Genomic DNA, 22,061 nt, shown 5'->3' on the forward strand with positions numbered 1-22,061 from the left:
AATCCACCGCCGACCGCTCCACGCTTCCCGCCGTCTCCGGAGCGGCTGTCCAGGTGCCCCCGGCACCAATATGAAGCCGCTGGCACCACCGCCAGCGGCTCGAAGGCGAATCCACCGCCGTCCGCTCCCCGCTGTCTCCCGAGCGGGTTCTCCACCAATATGAAGCCGCTGGTTCTACTGCCAGCGGCTCAAAGGTGAATCCACCGTCGCTCGCTACCCGCATTCCGCGGTTCCGAGCGCCTAGGTCCGTGGGCGGGATTCCCCGTGACCGGGGTTCCCTGAAGTTCGAGACTGGGGTTTCCCCTCCGTCCCGACTTTGCCCCGGACTTTTAGCAGGACCTCTAAGTAGAGGTTCCTGCAAGAAGATTTAACCTGAAAGTTAAAAAAAAACTTACTTCAGTCTGAAGAAGGGTCTCGACCCGAAACGCCTGCTATTTCCTTTGCTCCATAGATGTTGCCTCACCTGCTGAGTCTCTCCACCATTTTTGTCTACCTTCAATTTTCCAACATCTGCAGTTCTATGTTAGCCCACTTTCTTATCCTCTCCCTACACATTAGGGTCAATTTATAGAGGCCAATTAACCTACAAACCTGCGCTTCTTTGGGATGTGGGAGGAAACCAGAGCCCCTGGAGGAAACCCATATGGTCACGGGGATAATGTGCGACGTCCACACACAGACACCCCCTGAGGTCAGAATCGAACCCGAGTCTCTGGTACTGTGAGGCAGCTGGTCTACCATCAAGTTTGAATTTTATTTGAGTTTAGTTTATTGTCACGTGTACCGAGGTACAGTGAAAATACTTTTTGTTGCGTGCTAACCAGTCAGTGGAAAGACCATACATGATTATAATTGAGCCATCCACAGTGTACATATCAGAGTAGAGATTTAAAAGAGTGGAGCAATTGTAATGCTTGATTGCAGATCCACTTCTGTGACTAGCACGCAGATAGTTGCCTGTATTGGGCACCATCTAGGTGCCACTGTGCCGCCCATTAAGCAGCAAGCAGTGGGCTGGGACACTCTGCAAGCAGTGGCTGGGACACTCACTGGCAGCAGTGAGCTGGGCCTAGGGTTGCCAACTGTCCCGTATTAGCCGGGACATCCTGTATATTGGGCTAGGTACACAAAATTGCTGGGGAAACTCAGCGGGTGCAGCAGCATCTATAGAGCGAAGGAAATAGGCGACGTTTCGGGCCGAAACCCTTCTTCAGACTGATGGGGGGTGGGGGGGGGGGGAGAAGGAAGGAAAAGGGGAGGAGGAGGAGGAGCCCGAGGGCGGGCGGATGGGAGGGTGGGAGGAGACAGCTAGAGGGTTAAGGAAGGGGAGGAGACACTCTGTATATTGGGCTAAATTGGTTTGTCCCATACGGGTCCGCCCTTGTCCCGTATTTGACTGCTACTACTCGGGTCAAGGGGAGTGTGCAGATGAATGACAGATGAAGTTTAATGCGGATAAATGTGAGGTTATCCAGTTTGGTAGCAAAAACAGGAAGGCAGATTACTATCTAAATGGCGTCAAGTTGGGAAAAGGGGAAGTACAACGGGATCTGGGGGTCCTTGTACATCAGTCTATGAAAGCAAGCATGCAGGTACAGCAGGCAGTGAAGAAAGCGAATGGCATGTTGGCCTTTATAACAAGAGGAATCGGATATAGGAGCATAAAGACCCTTCTGCAATTGTACAGAGCCCTAGTGAGACCACACCTGGAGTATTGAGTGCAGTTTTGACCCCCTAATTTGAGGAAGGACATTCTTGCTATTGAGGGAGTGCAGCGTAGGTTTACAAGGTTAATTCCAGGGATGGCGGGACTGTCATATGCTGAGAGAATGGAGCAGCTGGGCTTGTACACTCTGGAGTTCAGAAGGATGAGAGGGTATCTCATTGAAACATATAAGATTGTTAAGGGCTTGGACACGCTAGAGGCAGGAAACATGTTCCTGATGTTGGGGGAGTCCAGAACCAAGGGCCACAGTTGAAGAATAAGGAGTAAGGCCATTAGAACAGAGACGAAGAAACACTTTTTCTCACAGAGAGTCGTGAGTCTGTGGAATTCTCTGCCTCAGAGGGCGCTGGAGGCAGGTTCTATGGATGCTTTCAAGAGAGAGATAGATAGGGCTCTTAAAAATAGCAGAGTCAGGGGATATGGGGAGAAGGCAGGAATGGGGTACTGATTAGGGATGATCAGCCATGATCACATTGAATGGCGGTGCTGGCTCGAAGGGCCAAATGGTCTACTCCTGCACCTATTGTCTATTGTCTATTGTTTATTGTCTATTGACTGTTGGGTCGGAACACCGCATCCGGCCCCGCCTTACCCGTCCTTATGTAGTGCAGCCCATGGAGTGCAACAGCAGCACCAGCACCTCGCCAGCTGGGCTTTGTGTGCAGTCCAGCACCCGGGCCAACTCATCATTCACCCAGCCACAGCCGAGTCGGTCAACAAATTTGTCCCTTATTTTGTCCTTTTATCCCTTATTTGGGAGTGAGAAAGTTGGAAACCCGATCTAGGACACTCACTGCAAGCAGGCCCAACCCTCCCGCCGCAGACCGAAGGCCCGGTCAGCAAGCCCAGCTAGACTGCCACAGACTGAATCGGCCCTGAGCCACCAGTGTCGATGGGAATCGCACTGCCAAGAGTGAGGAGGGGCTGAGAGTGAGGAGGGGCCGAGAGGAAGGAGGGGCTGAGAACGAGGAGGGGCCGAGAGGAAGGAGGGGCTGAGAGCGAGGTGGACTGGTGAGAACAAGAAGGGGGGACTCGCCGATGGGCCGCCGAGAACAAATGGGAACCCTGCCTGGGAAGCCGCCAAGAACAGGGGGCTATAGGGGGGCGACTGCCACATGCGGCGGCAGACAGTAGATAGGACTGTTCGGTACTTTTGTATCTTGTGTACTGCCTATGTTCAATCAATCAATCAATCAACCTTTATTGTCATCTTGCAAGCAACAGTTGTACAGTGCAAAATGAAAAGACGTTTCCCAGGGAATACCGGAGCATCGCACATGAAATTTAAAACATTTCACACATAATAACACTAAAAACAATCCAGTCCCTGATGGAACAGTATAAATAGTTAAAAGCAGGTAAAACAACAATGTTAAAATACAGTAAAACCAATCATAAAAATGTCCGGGGCAGCTGATTTGAGTGGCCAGTGCCAGTTATTAAAGTGGCCAGTGCGAGTTATTAAAGTGTCCGTGCCAGCCGCAGAATCAGGTGACTGTGAGTACAGAGTGACTGTTTAGCAGCCTCACAGCCTGTGGCAGGAAGCTGTTTAGCAGTCTTGTAGTCCGGGCTTTGATGCTGCGATATATCTTGCCTGATGGCAGGAGATCCAGGTGTATGTGGAGGGGGTGCAGTTTGTCCTTAGCAATTCTCTGAGCTTTTTTCAGACAGCGGCTCTGGAACAGTTCTTGTACCGAGGGTAGGGAGACGCCAATGATCCTCTCTGCTCCCCTCACTACCCTCTGCAGAGCCTTCCTGTCTGAGCAGTTGCAGGTGGAGTACCACGTATTTATGCAGTACGTGAGTACAGACTCCACCGTACCCCTGTAGAAAGTCCTGAGGATGTTGGTGGGGAGTGAGGCCTGTTTTAGTTTCCTCAGGAAGTGCAGTCGCTGATGGGCCCGTTTGACGGTCCCAGTGGTGTTCCTGGACCAGGTGAGGCTGTCTGTAATTTGCACACCGAGGAACTTTATGCTCTCCACTCTCTCCACTGTGGTGCCACTGATGTTGAGGGGTGTATGCTTTGGCTGCGCCCTCCAGAAGTCGACAACCATCTCCTTTGTTTTGTCGACATTGTTGTGTGTAAAAACAAAGCTTTTCACTGTACCTGGGTACCCTGGGTGCATGTGACAATAACATCTCATTCATTAAGTATCATGCATTCATTCATAAAGAGGCATTGAACCGTTGATTAAAACCAGGAAGGTGTGTGGCGTGGAGGGCAAATCCAGTGAGTGGTGTCCCATGCTTTTCCTGCCCTTGTTATTCTAGCTGCAGAGGTCGTGAGCCTGGAAGGTGCTTTCTTAGGAGTGATTGAAAGAATTATTCCACCGCTGTGGCAGAACAGACGTGGAAATGACAGATTAATTTTAATGTGCCTGGATGCTAAATTCATCAAAAATGTTCATAATTCTGCCAGCCAGTAGACAATAAAGGGACAGCAAATGGCTTAATTCTGTCTGACTGAAGATTAATTGGGGATTTTGCATGGAAGGAAATTCTCTTCAGAAATGCAGCTGTTGAGATACCTTAAACCGACTGAAGCTTAGTGGAAGAAGCAGAATACTGTGCAGATAGAGAGAGGCACAATAAGGTTGGATGCTCTGAAATTAGCCTAACTGTTATATTACTCTACTTACCGTAGAACTGGATGTACCATAGAAAGCACACTGTCGGAAGAGTGGGCTAACATGTGGCAGATGGAATACAGTGCGGAGTCATGCATTTTGGTAGTAGGAATAAAGACGTAGACTATTTTCTTAATGAAAAGAGGATTCTGAAATCGGAGGAGCAAAGGGACTTGGGTGTGTTGGTGCAGGATTCCCAAAAGGTTAATTTGCACGTTGAATTGGTAGTAAGCAAGGCAAATGCAATCTTAGCATTTATTTTTAAATGACTAGAGTTTAAAAACAGGGATGTAATGCTGAGGCTATATAAGACATTAGTCAAACTACATTTGGAGTATTATGAGCAGTTTGGGCCTCATATCTGAGGAAGGATGTGCTGGCGTTGAAAAGAGGCCAGAGGAAGTTTATGGGAATTATCCCAGGAATGATTGGGTTAACATATGATGAGCATTTGACGGTACTGGGCCTGTACTCACTGGAGTTTAGAAGGATAAGGGGACACCTCATTTAAACTTACTGAACAGTGAAAGGCTTGGATAGATTGGATGTGAAGAGGGTGTTTCCACCTGTGAGATTCTAGGACCAGAGATCATAGCCTCAGAATAAAAGGTTGGACCTTTAGAAAGGAGATGAGGAGGAATTTCTTTAGCCAGAGGGTGGTGAATCTGTGGAGTTCATTGCCACAAATGGCTCTTGAGGCCAAGTAATTTTAAGACGGAGATTGACAGATTTGTGATTAGTAAAGGTGTCAGGGGTTATGGGAAGAAGGCAGGAGAATGGGGTTGAGAGGGAAAGATAGATCAGCCATGATTCAATGGTAGAATAGATTTGATGGGTCGAATGGCCTAATTCTGCTCCTATGACATGAATTTATGAATTGCACTTCACGCTGCCTTGGAAAAGCAACCAACATAACTAGACACTTCTCCTACTACGATCATCCCTTCTTCTCCTTGCTCCCGTCTGGTAGTTGCTACAGAAGTTTGAAAGTGCACACCACTAGACTCAGGAATAATCTTTTCCCCTCCATTAACAGGCTTTTGAACAGTCATTCCATAAGCCAGGGTACTGGCCGATTCACCTCTACCGCATTGCGGACATTGGACTTTGTCTCTGGAACTGGTGCGCGACAGTGCAGAGAACAATATTCTGCACTCTGTATCTTCCCCTCTGCTCTGCTTAGTGTGCTTGAGTTTTACTTGATTGTATTCATGTGTGGTACTATCTGATCTGATAACCGCCAAAACAAAACTTTCCACTGTCCCTCGGTATGCGTGACAATAACAAACATGAAGCAGAATCTGAACTGAAACAGTGTCTCTGTAGCAATAGGCTTGGAAGTGGCGTGATGATGTGAGGGAGTTGAATCCATGTTTCTGACAAATTACTTTGAACTAACTCAGCAGAGAATGTAATTAAAGCATATTTTAACATCCAAGTTTCAAGAACAATATAATTAAAAGTCAAGTTGGAAAAATCAGCCCAACTTTACAGATGTGAATATTTTTAGGATTGGACTGGGCATAGCAATGGTGCTTTTAATGTGGAAAATATATCACACAAACAAAGAGTAGAACACAGAGTGCAGGAGTAACTCAGCGGGTGAGGCAGCATCTTTGAGGATAGACACAAAAAGCTGGAGTAACTCAGCGGGACATTTAGCATCTTTGGAGGACATGGATATGCAACCTTTTGGATTGGGATCTTTCTTCAGAAGAAGAGTCTCGAACCATGTCCTCCAAAGACGTCGCCTGACCTGCTGGGTTATTCCAGCACTTTGTGTTTTACACACAATTCCAGTATTTACAGTTTCCTGCATCGCTCACTCAAAAAATCAGTGCCATGCCAATGAGATGTCAGAGCCAGATCCCATGCGGAGAGACTGCCAGCTGGCTTTTCTTGTTATATCCGTGCTTTTACGACAAATATCTTTGAGGGGATAGAACGTAGAAACATTGAAAAATAGGTTCAGGTGTAGGCCATTCGGCCCTTCGAGCCAGCCCCGCCATTCAATATAATCATGGCTGATCATCTAAAATCATTCTCCCGTTCCTGGTTTTTCCCCATATCCTTTGCTTCCTTTAGCCCCAAGAGCCAAATCTAACTCTTTCTTGAAAGTATCTTGATGGGCCACTGGTTTAGTTTAGTTTAGTTTCATTTAGAAATGCAGCGTGGTAATGGGCCCTTCGGCCCAACGAGTCCCCACCGACCTATGATCACCTGCACGCTAATTCTATCCTACACACTAGGGACAATTTACAAAAGCCTACAAAACTGGAGTATGGGAGGAAACCAACTGGAAGAATGTGCAAATTCCATACAGAGAGCACCTGTAGTCAGGATTGAACCCGGGTCCCTGGCGCTGTAAGGCAGCAACTCTACCACTGCGCCACTGTGCTGCCCCAACGATTGATTCTCTTGCATGTCAGAGGTTGAGAGCTTGATAAAGATTTGTGAAATTAGGGGATGTGTAGATGGGGAGATAGTCAGCTCTTTATCGAGCAAAGTGCTTGTTTGTCTGCCTATGGTGCCAAAAATGTGGTAAACCTGCACGTACAGTTCCTTCCTACACAAATAAACACACGCACAAGTTCACAGGTTCACATGTTATAGGAGTAGAATTAGGCCATTCGGCCCATCGAGTCCATTCGGCCCATCGAGTCCATTCCACCATTCAATCATGGCTGATCTCTGCCTCCTAATCCCATTTTCCTGCCTTCTCCCCATAACCCTCGACACTCGTTCTAATCAAGAATTTGTCTATCTCTGCCTTAAAAATATCCACTGACCGCCTCCACAGTCCTCTGTGGCAATGAGTTCCACAGATTAACTACCCACCGACTAACGAAGTTCCTCTTCACCTCATTTCTAAAAGAGCGCCCTTTAATTCTGAGGCTCTGACCTCTGGTTCTAGAATCTCCCACCAGTGGAAACGTCCTTTCCACATCCACTCTATCTATGCCTTTCATTATTCTGTAAGTTTCAATGAGGTCCCCCCTCAACCTTGTAAACTCCAGCGAGTACAGGCCCAGTGCCGTCAAACGCTCATCATATGCTAACCCATTCATTCCTGGAATCATTCTTGCAAACCTCCTCTGGGCCCTCTCCAGGGTCAGCACATCCTTCCATGGATATGGGGCCCACATTTGCTCACAGCGACATAGATCCTCAATGCGACAAATGCGACATAGATCCTCAGAATTACATCTCCGTTTTTGTGTTTCAGTCCTCTTGATATAAATGCCAGCGTTGAATTTGCCTTCCCTACTACCGATTCGACTTTCAAATTAACTTTTTGGGAGTGCTGCACCCGCACTCCCAAGTCCTATTGCACCTCCGATTTCTGGATTCTCTTTTAATTTAGAAAATGATCTGCTATACTGAATTTCATCTGCCACTTCTCTGCCCACTCTTTTAACCTGTCCAAGACATTCAGCAGTGTCCTTGCTTCCTCTACATTGCCTCCCCCTCCATCATCTGCAAACGTGGCCACAAAGCCTTCAATCCCCTTATCCAAATCATTAGTGTGTACACACACACACACACACACACACACACACACTTCACTGAATTACTGAATTTGGAACAAACATTATGGGTCAAAGGGCCCACACCTGTGCCATATTGTTCTATGTTCAACGTATGTAAAACAAACAATTTCACTGTATCTAGGTATACATGACAATAAAGTACAAAACAATCGGCCCAATGGTACATTTCCCAATGGTTGTGAAATGGCAGTGTAAGTGGAGGATAGCCAGCAGCATGAAAAGCACAGACACTCTGATATTCCTTTTGCCTCTGGCTCCTTCCATCTTGCCAAAGGCAAGGTCCACGGAGCAGTAGCTCTCACGACGTGTGTGTGTGTAGATGCCACACAGACCATATCTGGTGTTGGAATACGATGCAGTTAACTCAAACATCCATGCTGCATGTCCCATTACATCTCCGGAGGGGGCAGCTTCCTTTGTGTTGCCATTAATTAGTCATATAATCATACAGTGTGGAAAGAGCCCCTTAGGCCAAACTTGCTCACACCGACCAACATGTCCCATCTACAATAATCCCACCTACGTCCCACATCCATCTAAACCTGTCCAATCCATGCACCTGTCCAGGTGTTTTTTTTTTATAGTATCTGCCTCAACTACCTCCTCTGGTAATTCATTCCATACACCCACCATCCTCTGTGTGAAAAAGTTGCCCCTCAGGCTCCTCATGGAATCATAGTCATAGGGTCTTATGGCGTGGAAACGGGCCCTTTGGCCCAACTTGCTCACACCGGTCAACATGTCCCATCTACACTAGTCCCACCAGCCTGCGTTTGGCCCATATCCCTCTTAATCTGTCCTATCCATGTACCTGTCTAAATGTTTCTTAAATGTTGTGATAGTACCTGCCTCAACTACTTCCTCCATACACCCACCATCCTTTATGTGAAACAGTTATCCCTCAGGTTACAATTAAATCTCCCCAACCCCTTTGTCTTCTGCTTCTGTATTGTGCACTTACAATATCTATTCCTCTTGTGATCTTACACACCTCTATAAAATCACACCTTTAGACTTTAGGCATTAGAGATAGAGCGTGGAAACTGGTCCTTCGTCCCACCAAGTCCGCACTTACCAGCGATCACTCCATACACTAAAACTATCCTACATACTTGGGACAATTTACAATTTTATTAACGCCAATTAGCCTACATTCCTATACATCTATGGAGTGTGGGAGGAAACAAAAGCACGATGAGAAAACCCACGCGGTCACAGGAAGAACGTACAAGCAATGTACAGACAGCACCCGTTGTCAGGATCGAAACCCACCCGGTGCCCTCAAAACACACAGCAGCATAAGACATCTATGTGGTCCTATGTGGTCCTGTTATATGTAAATATCCTGCATCTGAAAGCAATTTGAGATGGCAGACAGAGCAGAGGGAACAATGTGCGGAGGTAATGTTCCTTCGACAGGAGCAGATCGATGGTAGAAACAAGGAGCAGCAGATGCTTGTTTAGAGACACAGAGTACTGGAGTAACTCAGATGCGGGCACATGATATGGTATCATATGCAGGACAGACAATGTGGGCCGATGGGCCTTTCCTGTAGACATGGGGAACAGCAGAGTTTAGTTTAGTTTAGTTTGGTCTCGAAATACAGCACGAAAAAATGCCCTTCAGCCCACCAAGTCCGGGCCAACCAGTAATCCCCGTATACCAGCACTATCCGACACGTTAGGACAATTTTCAAAATTTTACCAAAGCCAATTAACCTACAAACCTGTACATCTTTTGGAATGTGGGAGGAAACCGGAGCACCCGGAGTAAACCCACACGGTCACAAGGAGAACGTACAAACTTCATACAGACAGCACCCCTAGTCAGGATCAAACCCGGGTCTCTGGCGCTGCAAGGCATCAAATCTATCTCCACCTGTGCCGCCGTCCCACCCGGTATGAACTGCAGATGTTGATTTACCAAGGAAAGGCACAAAATGCTGCTGTACGTGGGTCAGGCAGCATTCCTGGAGAACTTGGAAAGGTGGTGTTTTGGGCCGAGACACTTCTTCATAAAGATGGTGTATGGTAATATTTTAAACGAATTTCTCGAAATTAGATAATCATTCAATGCTAATACTGTTTCATAAGCTTAGTTTCCGAACCATTCATGCTACTTTATCATTCGTTTTTATTATTTTTCCACCTAGGCAGACATTATTGACACTGACATTTGATTTGATTGGATTGGACTCTGTCTCGAGATGTGTCTATGGTAGTGGAGAAAGTACTTGATTTATTGGTACTTTAATAAGTTTATTATTGTCATGTGTACTGAGATGCCGTGGAAAAAAAAAATCTGTTTTTCATTTGTTTATTATGAGTACATCAGAGTACAAGGAACTGCAAGTGCTGGAATCTTAAGCAAAACATAATATGCTGGAAGAACTCAACAGGTCAGGCAGCATTTTTTTTTAAAGGGAATGGAAAGACGACGTTTTGAGTTGGGACTCTTCGTCAGACTGACCAGTGACGCCGGCACTTAATGTTTTACTCAAGGGTATTTCATGTTGAGCAAAAGGGAATATAAACAGGATTCAGGTTATTGCATCACAGGTACAGATAAAAAAAAAGTGTTGGGGCGCAGCGAGGTTGGTTGGAAGATTGAGATTAAATCCGTATATAAATTTTACAAATTTTACAAGCCAATTAACTTATACATCTGCACATCTTTGGAGTGTGAGAGGAAACCGGAGCTCCCGGAGAAAACCCATGTGGTTACAGGGAGAACATGCAAACTCCGTATAGACAGCACCCGCAGTCAGGATGGAACCCAGATCTCTAGCGCTGTGAGGCAGCAGCTCTACATCTGCGCCACTTTGTGTGCTCCAATTCAGCTTGTGAGTGGAGTTTGATTATGTTGGCTGCTTCCCCGAGTCAGCGAGAAGTGCAGATGGAGATAACTTTGGTCTAAAGGTGGAAAGGAGAGGGGAGAGGCGGGAATGGCTGGCTGTGGGTGGTCCTTGATAATTTTGGTAGCTTTCCGGAGGCAAAGTGGTGCAGGTGGAATCAATGGGGGATGGAGGCTGATAAAATGTGTATGAAGGAACTGCAGACGCTGGTTTATACCAAAGATAGACACAAAATGCTGGAGTAACTCAATGGGTCAGGCAGCATCTCTGTAGAAAAGGAATAGATGATGTGTCAGTTTGAGACCCTTCTTCAGACTGGGAGTCAGGGGAAAGGGAAACGAGAGATATGAAAAGGTACATAGAAAAAAATGAGTGAAAGGTATGCAAAACGATGATCCAGTAACGATGATCAAAAAAAGGTGGAGCCCACAATGGTCTGTTGTTGGCTGTGGAGAAGGTGATAACAAATGATACAAATAGTGAAACTCAGAAAGATGACAGTGAAACTAGTACGATGACTAGGGTGGGGAAGGGACGGAGAAGGGGAATGGAAGGAATGCAAGGATTACTTGAAGTTAGAGAAATCAAGATTTATTTTGCTGGGTTGTAAGCTGCCCAAGTGAAATATGGGGTACTGTTTCTCCAATTTGCATGTGGCCTCACTCTGACAGTGGAGGAGACCCAGGGCAGAAAGGTCAGTGTGGGAATGGGAAGGGGAGTTAAAGTGGTTGGCAACCGGGAGATTGAGCAGGCGAATGCGGACTGAGTGAAGGCGTTCAAAAAAAACTTGTTTGTGCGATGGGCTTTCGGTTCAGGAAGGCATGTGAGTGACGAGAATCAATTTACTTTGATTGCTTCAGCACTTGTTGGAGATTTACAGCTGGCTGCTCGCTCATTGATTACCGGCGCAGAGTTCCATAACTCTCACAGTTATTTGCAGCAGAACATGACAGAGCCACCAAACATCCCGACTCAACCAGTGGGGATAATCGATGAGCAGGATCTAAGCAGTGCCAGGGGAGTGTTTCTTAGCTGGGTGCTGGTTTGTCAGAGTCATAGAGTCTTACAGCGTGGAAACAGGCCCTTCGACCCAACTTGTCCACACCGGCCAACATGTCCCATCTACATTAGTCCCACCTGCCTGCATTTTGCCCATCTCTCTCTAAGCCTGTCCTATCCATGTACCTGTCTAAATGTTTCTTAAAAGTTGCAATAGTACCTGCCTCCTCCGGCAGCTCGTTCCATACACCCACCGCAACTTTGTGTGAAAGTTACCCCTCAGGTTCCAATTAAATCTTTCCCCCTCAACTTAAACCTATGTCCTCGGGTTCTGGATTCCCCTACTCTGGGCAAGAGTCTGTACGTCTACCCGATCTATTCCTCTCATGATTTTGTATACCTTGATAAGATCAACCCTCATCCTCCTGCACGCAAGGAACAGAGTCCTAACCTGCTCAACCTCTCCCTACAGCTCAAGCCCTCCAGTCTTGGCGACATCCTCGTAAATCTTCTCTGCACCCTTTCCAGCTTGACACCATATTTTTTATAACATGGTGCCCAGAACTGAACACAATGCACTAAATGCGGCCTTGCCAATGTCTAGTGTAGGGTGTAGACTTTGTAGACAGCGGCAGGACTCTGCGACAGGGATAGACACAGAGTGTTGGAGTGACTCAGCGGGTCAGGCAGCATCTCTGGAGGGAATGGATGGGAAGAATGGATGGATAAATGAATGAATGGATGGCCGGTGAGAACGGAGGAGGACCCAGCGTGGGTCGGGGGGGGGGGGGGGGGGGGGGGGGCGGGGGGTTGCATGGTGTCACATGCGGCAGGAGGCCTGGTTCGCCGCTGCGAGCTGAAGGTAAAACTGTTCAATGAATGTTTTGTAACTTTGCCGGCTTCAGAAACGTGGCAACTCTTACGTACTGCCTAGGTGAAGCCTACTATATGATTTTGTAAGCAAAACAAAGCATTTCGCTGTACTTAGATACATGTGGCAACGAAATATCATTGGGTGAGGTTTCGGGTCGGGACCCTTCTTCAGACTGCAACTTGGTGTCAGTCCTCTGTATAATTTAGTTTATGGTCACCTGCACCAATGTACAGTGAAAAGCTTTTTTGTTACGTGCTATCCAGTCAGCCGAAAGACGATACATAATTACAATCGAGCCGTCCACAGTACACAGATGCAGGATAAAGGGAATAATGTTTAGCGCAAGAATAAGTCCTGTAAAGTCCGATTAAAGATAGTCCAAGGGTCTCCAATAAGGTAGATGGTAGGTCAGGACCACTCTCTAGTTGGTGAGAGGACGGTTCAGTTCCCTGGTAACAACTGGGAAGAAACTGTCCCTGAATCTGGAGGTGTGTGTTTTGGGATGTTGGCAGTTCCTCAGTTCATTGTTCATAAATTCTAGGAGTAGAATTGTGGGGCTGTCCCACTGTACGAGCTCATTCAAGAGCTCTCCTGAGTTTAAAAAAAAATCAAACTTGTGGAAGCACGTAGAATGTACGTAGCGGGTACGTCGGAGCTCGGGACGTCTCTTAGCGGCTTGTAATGCTAACGGCAGGTACTTGGGAAACGCGGTAAGCTCGGGAAGACTCGTGAAGATTTTGAAAAATGTCTACGAGAGCCCCGAGTGCCTATGAGCGGCCATTACTGTAAATCTCCGAGTTCAAATCAGGGCAAATTCGGGAGAACTCTTGAATGAACTCATATAATGGGACAGGCCCATTAGGCTATTCAGCCCATCAAGTCTAATCCAGCATTCAATCCAGGCTGGGGGGTAAAGGGGTCAGAGATTAGACCCAAGTCACATTTTGACATACAAGAAAACATGGGGGGGGGGGATTGTCCCCCACCTCTCAAAACATTGGGGGGGAACGCCCTCCGTCCCCCACGGGGTTTCCACCCATGCTCTCCAGAGATGCTGCCTGAACCGCTAAATTACTCCAGCACTACACATCTTATTCCCCTTCATTATTTTACATGTTTTAGCTGTCTGAACTTCAGATTTGTATTTCACTCGGTACATAACGAACAACCACACAAGATAAACTCTTCACAATTGTGCAGAAATCCAATTTATTTCAAGATTAGTAGATTCTCTCTGTGGCATGCTATCTTTCAAAGCATACACAAATATATTGAGCAGGGTGCCTATTATAACGCAGTCTTTTAATGTTCTTTCATTTTGAGGGAGTCATGCAAAATGTATATCATATTCAAAGTGTGCCAATGCTCTTTATCATCAGAAGGTGGTTTGCTGCTGGAACAGCAGTCAAAAATTGTAATCTCACTGCAAAGAGAATTCATCAAAGGTTTAACTCCCCCACACGTTTTTTATTCTTCGGCAGCGGATGATCACAGAGCACGCTGTGATCTCTAAATAATTTGCGATGCGGAATCTACACAGGATTGCATTGAATTATGTCTACCATTTAGCTACTGATCCAGGCAACTCAGACCAATTGGCCCATGCTAGAGTTTATAAGCCGGCAGAATCATTTTCACCAATTTTAAATCATATCTCAGGAGGTTGAAGGAATTCACAGTTTTATTAGCGATCCCCGTTTCAGTAAATAAACCCAGATTCCAAGGGGCAAATCGAACTCTGCCAAGGTTCCCACTCATGAACACGTTAAGATGTTTATATCGGAAAGAGAAAGCTACAGGCAAATACTAAATGGTGCTGCTCTACTAAATGGTGAGCATCTTATTGGAGCATCAAACATAGGACAGTACAACTCAGGAACAGGCCCTTCACTCCTCAATGTCCGTGCTGACCCTCATGCCAAATGAATTCCTGCCTAGAGGCCTAGAGTCATGCAGTACGGACACAGGCCCTTCGGCCCAACTTGCCCACACCGACCAAGATGCCCCATCTATACTAGTCTCACCTGCCCTCGTTTGGCCCATATCCCTCTAAACCCATCTTGTCCATGTACCAAATATCTTTTGAATGTTGTCATAGCATCTGGCTCAATTGCCTTCTCTGGCAGCTCGTATCCCCACCACCGTCTGTGAAATTCCTCATCTCCCTTCTAAAAGCACGTCCTTTTATTCTGAGGCTATGGCCTCTGCTTCTGGACTCTCCCACTGGTGGAAACATCCTCTCTGCATCCTCTCTAACCAGGCTTTCTATCGCTATTCAGTAAGTTTCAATGAGGTACCCCTTCATCCTTCTAAACTTCAGTGAGTTCAGGCCCAGTGCTGTCAAACGCTCAACTGGCAAGGCCAGTATTTATTGCCTATCTCTAATTGCCCCTTGATAATGTAGTGGTGGTTAGTGATGCGGTCACAAGAGGCCAAAAGCCCACCTCCTGCTCCCACTAATCATATGCTCAGGAAACTCTGCCGTGCACACGTGAATGAAAGACCAGAGAATCTTTAGTTTAGATTAGTTTAGATATACAGCGCAAAAACAGGCCCTTCAGCCCAATGAGTCTGCGCCGCTCAGCGATCCCCACACACTAGCACTATCCTACACACACTGGGGATAACTTACTTATTTTTTACTGAAGCTACTTAACCTACAAACCTGTACTTCTTTGGAGTGTGGTAGGAAACCAGGCTAAACCCGCGCGGTCACGGGGAGAACGTACAAAATTCTGTACAGACAGCACCCATAGTCAGGATCGATCCCGGGTCTCTAGTGCTGTAAGGCAGCAACTCCACTACTGCACCACCGTGTCCCTTTGTCTTCAGTAACATGCCGAGTTTCGTTTAACTTCTAAGACTCCGGTTATAGATTAGTCTGGGCATGTGATATGTTTGCTTTTAAAGTGATCAGTTTTCTTTGTTCTTTCATCGTTCAAATGCTCTTCGCATTATGTTCAAATGTCTAGTTTCAAAAGTAAGAACTTTGAACTGAAATAAATTATTTCCTGCCACTCCAGTCCAGTACTGAAAGAGTTTTGCACTGCTGGTGATGTCATCTTCTGGGTGAAATACCGAACTAGGCAATGGCACAGTGGTGCCGTGGTAGAGTTGTTGCCTTGCAGCGCCAGAGACCCGGCTTTGATCCTGATTATGGGTTCTGTCTGTACGGAGATTGTGCGCTTTCCCCATGATCTGCATGGGTTTTCTCCAGGATCTCCAGTTTCTTCCCACACTCCAAAGACATAAAGTTTTGGAGGCTAATTGGCTTTAGTAAAATTGTAAATTGTCCCCAGTGTGTAGGATAGTGTTAGTGTGCGGGGATCGCTGGTCGGTGCAGAGGCGGTGGGCCGAAGGGCCTGTTTCCCTGCTTGATCTCCAAACTAAAGAACTAAACTAATCATTGAAGGCACTTTCAATTGGTATTGCAAGGCAAATCAGAAAGGTATATTCAGAGATACCTGTGTGTACCTATCCAAAGAACTCTGTCCCTGTGGAGCTGGGTTAGTTCACATCTGCTGATACAACAGTGACAAATGCTTTCAGTCCTGATCCCTATTTGATTAACCCCGGCTTAACCAGACACCAGTCGAGAACAGACTGTTCTGTTCTGAGGAACTATGAATACAATATGAGGGATTTGAGCACTCACAGAGTGTTCATATGTTATAGGAACAGAATTAGGCATTCGGCACACTGAGGCCACTTTGCCATGGCTGATCTATCTTTTCCTCTCAACCCCATTCTCCTGTCTTCTCCCCATAACTTCTGACATACATACTAATCACTAATCTCAGCTTTATAAATACCCAATGCCTCCACCACCATCTGTGGGCAATGAATTCCACAGATTCACCACCCTCTGACCAAAGATATTCGTCCCCATGGTACGCCCTTTTATTCTGAGGCTGTGCCCTTTGGTCCTAGACTCTCCCACTGGTGGAAAAATCCTCTCCACAGTCACTCTATCCAGGACATTCACTACTCAGTAAGTCTCAATGTTGCCCCTCATCCTTCTTTAGTTTAGTTTAGTTTATTGTCAAATGCACCGATGTACAGTGAAAAGTTTTTTGTTGTGTGCTATCCAGTCAATGGAAAGACTATACATAATTACAATTGAGCCATCCACACTGTTCAGATACATGATAAATAACGTTTAGTGCAAGATTGTCCAGTAAAGAATGATTAAATATAGTCTGAGGGTCTCCAATGAGGTAGATGGTAGCTTAGATCTGCTCTCAAGTTGGTAATAGAATGGTTCAGTTGCCTGATAACAGCTGAGAAAAAAACAGTCCTTGAATCTGGAGGTGTGTGTTTCAAACTTTTGTACCTCTTACCTGCTGGGAGAGGGAAGAAGAGGGTGAGACTAGTCCTTGCTGGTAGCCCACTCTAAACTAAAGTGTGGAGGAGATTGACTTCTTAGAACAGTGGTCACATTCAGATTGCATCAACAACCTTCTCTCTATCATTCCCCTCTCCTCAGTATCTTCAACGCTTGCCCGGGCGATTCTTCAGCTCACGTTGACCAATGTGTGGACCTTAATTATTGCATTTGTTCATCCACTAAAAAATACTGAATCGTTTCATCTCTGGCTTCCCGTGTTTTTCTTGAAGACCATCCAGAACATTGATCTCTTCCACCGAAACGTCAGTTCTGTGAAGTGACCATAGTCATACAGTCAAACTGCACTGAAACAGGTCCTTCGGCCCAATTCGTCCATGCCAACCTAGATGCCCCATCTGAGCTAGGTCTATGTATCGGCATTTGGCCCATATCTCTCTCTCAACCTTTTCTATCCATATGGTTCCAGTTCATGGCATTTTGCTTGGTAACTCTTCTGTAAAGCATCTGAAGCATTTTGTTTCAGAAAGTTGTCATCTATATTCAGCTTATTGTGAGTATTTAGTTTAGGGATAGTGTGGAAACAGGCCCTTCGACCCACCGAGTCCGTGTCTACCAATGATCATTGCATTGGAGGACCAGCCCTCCCATGTGATGCTCGGACACAACGGGTCCCACTTAGTCTAGAATATACTAGACTAAGTGGGACCCGTTGGGTCCCAGGTTCACACGGGAGGGCTGGTCCCCCAACGCAATATTCAATTTCTTCACCAATTTCAATATAGGTGGCCAGTGGGGGGGGGGGGGGGGGGGGTGTTCTGGAGTGCTAGCGTGGGTGTTGTGGGTCCAGCACAGTGAGTGCAGGGCCAACAATCCATTTCAATCTATTTCATGTCAAGTCAATCCATTTCAAGTCAAATCAAGTCAAGCTCAGGGCAGGCAGGGCCAGTCAACAATACAATCCATTTGCTTTCATTTCAGGTGAGGTCAAGCAAAGCAAAAGCAAAAGCACAGGGCAGGCGGGGCCAGCCAAAAATACAATCCATTTGCTTTCAATTCAGGTGAGCTCAAGCAAAGCAAAGCCATGCAAAACCAAAAGCACAGGGCAGGCCAAATAACTAATTTCATTTCATTTCCATTTATATTTATATTTCAAGCACAGGGCAGGCCAAACAACTCATTTCATTTCATTAAGGGCTAACAAATCATTTATTGCAAGCACATTAAGGGTTAACAAATCATCATTCATTGCAAACACATTGCTGGCTAACAAATCATTTATTGCAAGCACATTAAGGGTAACAAACCATCATTCATTGCAAGCACATTGATGGCTAACAAATCATTTATTGCAAGCACATAAAGGGTTAACTTCATAAAGCACCTGACCACACAAAGCACATAACCACATAACCCACATAAAGGGTAGACTCACAGCAGAATCAGAGTTGTGGCCTCTCCCTCGCAATCTTTCAGAGTGACTGACTCACGTCCAGGCATCTGGGGTTTTATAGTCCTGCCCTCCCCCCGGAAGGGATATTACCTTCATCATGCTGATTGACAGGCGAGAGGACCAATCAGCTGATCTCAAGATTTAAAAAATACTCATAACTTTTTTATTTTTCATCGATCGGAAAAATCCTTGGGGCTGCCTCAGTGGAGGAGGACGGTGAGTAAGATGGCCAAAATCATAGTATTTTTTCTAAAATCAATATAGAGCTCAGACAGTAAGTGGTCAAGAAGAGACTTTTAGTTATATGGATATATATGCACATACAAACAAACATACATACATACACATAAAAACAAACAAATAGTAATAGTGCAAAAAGACAAACCCAAGTCTATGTAATTCAGAGCTTATTTGGAGGTTTTAGTGTTTAATAGCCTGATGGATGTAGGGAAGAAGCTGTTTCTGAACCTGGACATTACAGTTTTAAAGCCCCTATATCTTCTCCCCGATAACAGCCTCCTGCACTCCAAGGAATAAAGATCTTGCCTGCCCAACCTCCCCCTATAGATCAGGCCCTTAAGTCCTGATAGCAATCTTGTAAAACTTAATCATAGAGTTATAGAGCCATACAGTATTGAAACAGCAAGATAACCCCCATCTAAGCTAGTCCCATTTACCCACGTTTGGCCCATATCCTTCCAAGCCTTTCCTATCCATTTGTCTGTCCGAGTATCTTTTAAATGTTATTATAGTACCTGCCTCAACTACTTCCTCTAGAAGAATGTTCCACCCCCCTCTGAGCAACAAAGTCGTCCCTCAGGTTCCAAATGAATATTTCCTTTCTCACTTTAAACCTATGTCCTCTAGTTCTTGTTCCAATTGAGGAATGCTGGTGTCAATGCTCCATGCAAGTTCCTGCCTCCACTAACTCCATCTGGACAGCACGGTGGCGCAGCAGGTGGAACCGCTGCCTCACAGCTCCAGAGTCCTGGCTTTGATCCTGACCTCAGGCGCTGTGGTGTGGAGTTTGTACGTTCTCCCTGAGACCGCGTGGGTTTCCTCGGGGTGCTCCCGTTTCTCCCACATCCCCACAACGTGCAGGTTTATAGGTTAATTGACCTCTGGAAACTGTTCAGTGGGTGGATGCAAAAGGAATAATGTAGAACGGGTATGCTGAGAGAATGGAGCAGCTGGGCTTGTATACTCTGGAATTTAGAAGGATGAGAGGGTATCTTATTGAAACATATAAGATTATTGAGGGTTTGGACACGCTAGAGGCAGGAAACATGTTCCCGATGTTGGGGGAGTCCAGAACCAGGGGCTACAATTCAAGAATAAGGGGTAAGTCATTTAGAACGGAGATGAGGAAACACTTTTTTACACAGGGAGTTGTGAGTCTGTGGAATTCTCTGCCTCAGAGGGTGGTGGAGGCCGGTTCTCTGGATATTTTCAAGAGAGAGCTAGATAGGGCTCTTAAAGATAGCGGAGTCAGGGGATATGGGGAGAAGGCAGGAAGGGGGTACTGATTGTGCATGATCAGCCATGATCACATTGATTGGCGGTGCTGGCTCGAAGGGCCGAATAGCCTACTCCTGCACCTATTGTCTATTGTCTATTGAGTGTGAATGGGCGATCGGTCGGTGTGTACTCGGTGGGCCAAAACCTGATTTTATGCTGTATCTCTGAACCAAAACAAAATGCTTCTTTCTGCTGCTATCTCTTTAATGTGTCTGTCTAGCTTTTTCTTAAACTTTATTAAATCTATTCACCCCAACACTCGATATATTGGTGACAGTCAAACCTTCACATGGGCCATCTGTCAGTCTTTATTTTAATTATAAATATAAATGTATTGTGCAGTCATATTATAGATTAAGCATTCCGCAAGGGACGGTTGCCGCACTGTATCTCTAAACTAAACACCCATTCACTGCTAAACACCCATTCACCATCCCACTGTCACATCCAACACACTAGGGGCAAGTTACAGAAGCCAATTATCCTACAAACCTGCACGTCTTTGTAGTGTGGGAAGAAATTGGAGCGCCCGGAGAAAACCCACACAGTCACAGGGAGAACGTAACGAATTCCACACAGACTGCAGGATCGAACTGGGGTCTCTGGTGCTGTAAGACAACAGCTCTACTGCTGCGTCACTGTGCCGCCCTCAAGGATCCCCACCATCCGGGTAAGACTGGAGAGAGCAACAAAAGAAAAAGGAAAAAAAAGAGAGCGGGAGAAAGAGTGGCGAGTCAGAATGAAAGATAACACAATACTGTTTTCAGCAGCTATTAGGTATATGAGGTTAGATTGGCCACAAGGAAACATACACAGTGAATTGAGTTTTCATCGTATAAAGGGGAATTTAATGTATTAAACACTATCTGATTAGGCAGTCTAGATTCAACACGATTAGAAGCTGTATTTGTTTTGCTGGAAGTTGAACAAGAGAAAGGATTTAATTACTAGTTCACCACCAGGTTAATAATCAATGTCAGACATCAGATAGCTTCCCACAGTAACACTACCAACGCTCTTAAATCTTAGATGCAGTAAAAAACATTAATTAAATTAAATATTCATATAGCGAACTGCAGAGGTTAAACTGTCAACAATTTTAATAGTCCTACCTACATACCAACTCTTGGGAAGTTAATTCCCAGCCACTGAATTCTCGTAACCTTAAAACTGCCGAATCTTGTTTAAAGAGTTCTATAGGGTGAGTGCTATTGTTAGTAAAGATCACAATCAAAGACACAAAATACATTATAAATATTATGCATTGTACATTGTAATTGGCTGAGATTTTGAGGGAGTTACTAAGATGTCGACAAGGCAGTAGAAACATGGAGTTTAGCAAGGCCTTTAATGAGGTCCTGCATGTTAGGCTGCTCCAGAAAGTTGGAAACCATGGGGCCAAAGGTATTTATTTCTCAAGGATTAGGAGTCATACAACAAGAATCAAGCCATCCGGCCCATTCCGTCCATGCCGACCAAGATGTTCCATCTAAGGTAGTCCCATCTGCCCACATTTGGCCCATATTCCTCCAAATGATTAATATCCATGTACCAGCCCAAATGGGTTTTAAATGCGGTGATAGTACCAACCTACTTCCTCTGGCAGCTCGTTCCATATACCCACCACCCACTGAGTGAAAGTTGCCCTTCAGGTTCCTATTAAATCTTTCCCCTCTCACCTTAAACCCATGTCATCTGTTTCATGATTCCTCTACTCTGGGTAGAAGACTCTGATCCCTATGAGCTTATACATCACCATAAGGTCACCCCTCATCCTGCTGCAGTCCAAGGAATAAAGTCCTAGCCTGCCCGACCTCTCCCCATAGCCCAGGCCCTCTAGTGGTGGTAACATACATATAATTCTATTCTGCACTCTTGCCAGCTGAATGGCATTTTCTCTATAGTGGGTGACCATACTACAATGTGGCCTCACTAATGACTTTTACTATAGTAACATAACATTCCAAGTTCTGTACTCAATTCCCTAACTGGTGAAACCCAATGTGGCAAAAGCCTTCGACACCACGTTATTTACTTGTGATGCCATGTTCAGGGAATTATGTACTTGTACTAAAATAGGCACAAAATGCTAGAGTAACTCAGCGGGACAGGT

At 45.7% G+C, this 22,061-nt stretch overlaps 1 protein-coding gene and 1 long non-coding RNA gene across 4 annotated transcripts in view; one reads left to right on the plus strand and one right to left on the minus strand.

The window, feature by feature from the left end:
- LOC116972101 (cadherin-7-like) overlaps positions 1-22,061 on the plus strand; it is a 291,858-nt gene that overhangs the window by 66,869 nt on the left and 202,928 nt on the right. The window lies entirely within an intron of this gene.
- Positions 6,533-15,244, minus strand: LOC116972103. The gene is made up of 3 exons (XR_004411721.1): positions 15,227-15,244; positions 10,101-10,105; positions 6,533-6,573 (listed from the first exon to the last, which is right to left on the minus strand). It is a non-coding gene; the product is annotated as an uncharacterized LOC116972103 (long non-coding RNA).

This window comes from Amblyraja radiata, chromosome 4 (assembly GCF_010909765.2).
Source record: "Amblyraja radiata isolate CabotCenter1 chromosome 4, sAmbRad1.1.pri, whole genome shotgun sequence".
Lineage (NCBI taxonomy): Eukaryota > Metazoa > Chordata > Chondrichthyes > Rajiformes > Rajidae > Amblyraja > Amblyraja radiata.